At 35.5% G+C, this 5,550-nt stretch overlaps 1 pseudogene; it reads left to right on the top strand.

Moving 5' to 3' along the window:
• The first annotated feature begins 3,917 nt into the window (after positions 1-3,917).
• LOC134367695 (phosphatidylinositol-glycan biosynthesis class F protein-like) lies at positions 3,918-4,583 on the top strand (annotated as a pseudogene).
• Positions 4,584-5,550: the final 967 nt, after the last annotated feature.

The raw sequence follows: 5,550 nt of genomic DNA, 5'->3' as shown, positions 1-5,550 counted from the left end.
AAATAATACATTTAATGCTTTCACTTTTTTATTTCTGTAGATACCTTCGATCAAGGGAAATTATTTCTTTTCTGTTTTGCTGGAATAATTCCACACTCTTTTAGAAAGCAAACTACCCCTTATTGTGTTTTCTTTTGAAAGGTGATACTCACTACATTACATAAGAAAACATATCTTATGTTTAAAGTTAGTCATAAAACACTACTCAACAGCCACCAAGGCACACCTCATCCAGACAAGGATGATTTTCCATTTCTCCCAAGACTTCAAAGAGTATAAATCTATTCGAATTTTTTTTTACAAATAATCTAACAACCAACCTTTCCTTTTTTATAAATTTTTATAGCATCATTTAAAATTTAACAGTTTAATATTTTTAAAATAGGAAACAAGTTGTCTCATCTATCAGGTCTCTCACTTACATACACATCTTTACTATTTTGGTTTTTGTTCTGTTTTCTGTAATCTTCTAGAAAGATAAAAAACTAAGAAATAACAATACACCAATTTTAAAATGCAAGAAAGTCAAACAACGTGAACTTCATAATAATCTTTCCAAAAAGAGCTTTTAAAAATGTCTTTAGTATAAGAGTGATTACAAAAAAGAAAAAATCTGCATTTATCAGTGAAGTTTTGTCTCATGCCATCCACTCATATTTTTACTCAGCCTGAAAGAACTCTTGAATGTTATTTCTTTACATATTTCTTTCTGCGCCCATGAGATAATATAGTGCTTACCGTATTACAACATAGGTAGTTGTTTGTTTGGCTAGTTTTTTTCCTAAATGATAAACTTCCTGAAGTTAGGGACAATGTTTTATTAGTTATTGTAAACAGATTCTGAATAACAAGACCTTTCACATAGTAAAACATCCCCAAGCATTTGTTAAATAAATGAATGTTGCGTAGTAAAATACATACACAATTCCTGCTGCCTTTTTGATGCATCCCATCATCAGTCTTAACACATAAAAGCAGCCCCATTCCTTCCTACCGGTCTTAGAAATTCTGTAAGCAATTCTTTTGAAGTTTCCTTTGAAAAGTCCTTGCTAATGTTTTTCCTGTAAAGCAAGAAGTCAACAAGAAATGGTGTCACTTTTCTGGAGCACTGAAAATAGTGAAGGACTGATTTGACTATAGTTTCCTACTTCTTTAGTCTCATATTGTAGCTTCTACAAGCTGAGGAGCTAAGAAGGAATAGGAGAAAAACTATACATCAGACCTAATTTTTTAAAATCCATTTTTAAGGAAGATGTAGCATCATCACCCACACTATAGTAGTATTAATCATATTACTCTGAGGAGCCATGAAGTCTATGTAATTATTTTGAAAGCCACTGCCTGCTATGGGGAAATAAATTATTGAGGGAGTTACATTCAATTGGAAGTTAGGAGGCTAAGGCAGTAATATTCATCCACCCCAACCTCCCCCATACCTCCCACTCTCTTCACTCTTCATCTTTTGATTTCACCTTGGGAACCAGAAATAGTCCACATGGAATGTAGGTTTTTAAGAACAGCTACCAAAAATACACATGCCCTCAATCTTGCCTACCAAAAATATGACCCACTGTTCACATTAACTTTTAATCACATGCATTTGGATTTTCAAGAGAAATGGGACCAATAGGAAGCTTAGTGTTACATAGAAAGAGATTTATTTTAAGGAGTTAGCTTACACAGTTATGGAGGCTGGCAAATCCAAAATTTGCAGGGCGAGTCAGCAAAATGGAGATCTGGGGAAAAGCCGATGCTGCAGTTTAAGTCTGAAGGTTGTCTGCCAGCAAAACTCTTTCTTTTGTTCTATTCAGGCCTTCAACTGATTAGATGAGGCCCACCCACATTATGGAGGGCAAATTTCTTTACTCAAAGCCCACCAATTTAACTGTTAATATTATCCAAAAAACATCTTCACAGAAACATCCAGAGTAATGTTTAACCAAATACCTGGGCACTGTGGCCAAGCCAAGTTGACACATAAAATTAACCATCACATCACATAATATTTACTGTGTCTTTACTCTCTAACTCTACCCTACTGCAAGTGTGCATCATCCTGGGTATGCTGAAATCACAGGCCAACATGCTGGTGGTCTAAGCAGGCCCAGATGATATTTGATTTGCAGGACTACACTAAGATGGCCTGATGCTCCTAGCTTTGTAGCTTATAATTCTGTTCACTTATTCTACTTATAAAATAAAAAGCCATGTTGGTTCTGATTCCTGCCTCCTTCCAACTGCAGTTAAAAAAAATAGAATAGTGAATCATACAAAAAATATTGAGGGGCAAAAATCACTGAAGTAGATAATCTCTAAGATTCCTCAGAGCTCTAAAATTCTATGAGGGAGAAGGAAAATACAAAGCCAAGCTTGTCTTTTCTCCAAAGACTGTATTTGGAGATATTAGTTTTTGTAATGGTGCCTGGAGATTGTGTTTGTGGAGGTGGGCTGATGGGTAAAAAGATCAATGGTTTCCAGGGGTTTGAAGAGAAGGAGGGAGGTTGAGAGGGTGGAGCAAGGGGACTTTTAGGGTAGTGAAACTATTCTATATGATACTGTAATGGGTGATACATGACATTATGCATTTGTCAAAACCCATAGAACTGTATAACACAGTGAACCCTAATGTAATATATGGACCTAAACTAAGAATAATGTATCAACATTGGTTCATCAGTTATAAAAAATATACCACACTAACACAAGATATTAATAATAGAGGAAACTGTGAAGGGAGAAAAGAGGATGTGTATGGGAACTCTGTAATTTTGCTAATTTTATCTGTCAACCTAACACTGCTCTTAAAATGAAGTCTATTAATTTTTAAATAGTGAGAATGAATTAAATGATCTGTAGTAAAAAAAAAAATTAGTTAAATTATGTATAGCTACGAGATGGAATATCATGCAATAATAAGAAAGTGATGTTTATGAGGGAAAAAAAAATCATCCCTAGGCTAATCCTGAAAGAACACATTCAGAAGGAAAGAGGGACAATATCCCAAAGTAACTTTTCTGTAAGGAGGTCTACTCATTCAGTAAAGAAAAAAGTCTTAGCAAAGAATTAATAAAATGGTTCTTGCCATTGTCCAATTGTGCCAGATTGGTGCCAGTGTATTAGAAAGAAGTGAACAGATTGTAGATATTGTGGAGGTAGAATGGACCAGACTTGGTGATAGGTTGGATGTAGGTGTGGAGGGAGAAAAGGATGTCAGGATGATTCTGAAGTTCTTCCCATCTCAATTTCTAAAAGGGGGGTTGGAAATCAAGAGTTCTGTTTTAACAGTTTAATTATGAGCTGCCTTTCAAACATTGAGATAGGAATTTCAAACATACACATAAAATCATATAAAAGTGGCCTAGAAATAAAAAATCCTGAGTCCTATGTATGTAGATGGCATTGAAAAACCATAGGAGTGGATGATAATACCTACAGAGAAGGTAGGATGATAACAAGAGATACAGTAGAGCCTTTGTTTTGCTAGGAGAGGAAAAGCCAGTAAAGGAAACTAGGAATGAGTAGCAAAGTAAGGTGAACACCTTGAAATTGTGCTGTCACAGAAACTAAGAATATTTCAAAGAAGAAGTCAGCCATGCCAGATGTTGCATGGAGGTCTGGTAATAGAGGTGTGTACTGGACTATTTATGAATCCTAGCTCTAGAATTTGGCTTCTTCAGATTATATACCAACTGTTCTCCTTACTAGTTATGTGACCATGAGAAAATAATTTATCCTCACTGTGCCACAGATTATTCATCTGTAAATTAGATGAGAATATTACCTACCCCACAGGCTTTTTGGAAGAATTAAATACAACCCCTAGGAGGGTCAGGGCACTCAGTTGTACTCGGTGGGAGGCAGTAGCTCCCCTTCACTTCTGGGGGTGGGAGAGTTAGATAGCCATCCAAGAAAACATGATGAAAGATACTGATATCAAGAGGCTATTGTATAATCCATCTTTTATGCATATTTTCAATTATTCTGAACGCCTTCATTCTATCATTCTTCTTGAAGAAATTCTCAATATTGGAAGCACACATGATATGGTTGTGCATGTATTCTGTTTTTGCAACTGTTGTCAATCCAGTATTATATTTAGTAGTGAGACCAAATGCATCCTCTAAAAAAAGTTTGTTGTCATACAAGGTAACCAAGTTTTTGAAATGCTGTATCCACTTCCCCCCCCCCCCCCCGGGCTGGTTTGTACAGGGATCAAACTTGAACCTTGGTGTATCTACTTTCTTATGTTTTGTTTCTTTTTTCATGTAATTTTTGTTCTATATGGAGCACCACTAATAGAGTTGGTGTTAGAAACATTTTTATTTGTGGTTATTTTGTCTACTTTTACAACTGTATTTTGTTTATGTTTGTTAAGACCAAACTTCAAAGCACAGATAAAAGTTTTCAGTAGAAACATAGTTACATTCATTTGGGAGTATCCTCTCCAGATCACTACAATTTCTAGTTTTGTAGGAACATGGCTTGGAGTGCTTCCTATTTCACTGGAGTGGGAAAGACCATGGCAGATGAAGAAACTGAGATCTAGAGGATATGTAACATTCCCAAAGTCACTGAGCTTGTAGGTATGGCCCATCTCCTGTAGGCTTGGAGTGAACTTTGGCTATGTGGCTGACTTTGTTATTTCACCAATCTGGTTATAATGGAATAGAAAACAATTTACATACAAGAAGAATTAATTGGAGCAAAGGGAGAAGATATTTCTTTGTGTAGATTCCATAAAGACCATACAGAAATGTATATGGTCAAAGCCCAGCAGTTCCATTTATAGCACTTTTTAAAATGTAGTTACAATATGATATAACTGTAGTGTTTTAAACTATGAAACCTCTGAGACATTTACCTTTTAGTTGAAATAAGGTATTTATAATAGAAAAAAATACAACACCTAAGTTGCACAAAATGGTACCTGGTAAACACTAAGTACTCAGTAAGCGGTAGCTATTAGCATCACTAAAAAGTAGTTTTTTGATTTGGCAATATAGAGGGTGTTGGTGACATAGTAAAGCCAGAGTTACCAGAACAGTGGAGGCAGAAGGCGGATTGGAGTAGAATAAAGGTTAAATGCTCTGTTGATAAAATTTTTCTCATAGCTCTTTAACATATGCAGTGACAAGAAGATGTGACCACCAGAGACCATGATTCAATTGGATATGTCTATGCATGTAATAACAGTCTGGTCCCCACACTTATCACCCCATTAATCATTGTATTTGGTTTTTCACTTGTCTCCTCAACTCTAATTGTGAAAGGTTTCCTCCTTGTTTTGAATCAGAATCTGCCTTCTATGACTGAAAGTCATAGAAGCGCCCTTCTGTCACCTGGGGCCAAAGTACTATATTACTCTAACACATAATAAATATTTTGTTTTTTAAACATCTTTCTTTCAGTCTTTTATTTATATAATCTGTAGACCTTCTTCAAGTCACTTAGTTTGAAGGTTCCCAAAACTGACTGCCCATCAAAATCACTTGGGATTAAAAAAATAGATTCTATATTTCAGGCCTATCAATTCAGAATCTTCAAGAGGTA

The sequence above is a fragment of the Cynocephalus volans genome, chromosome X (genome assembly GCF_027409185.1).
Source record: "Cynocephalus volans isolate mCynVol1 chromosome X, mCynVol1.pri, whole genome shotgun sequence".
In the NCBI taxonomy this organism is placed as follows: Eukaryota; Metazoa; Chordata; class Mammalia; order Dermoptera; family Cynocephalidae; genus Cynocephalus; species Cynocephalus volans.
The sequence above is the reverse complement of the archived record's forward strand: the minus strand, read 5'-3'. Positions and strand labels throughout refer to the sequence as shown.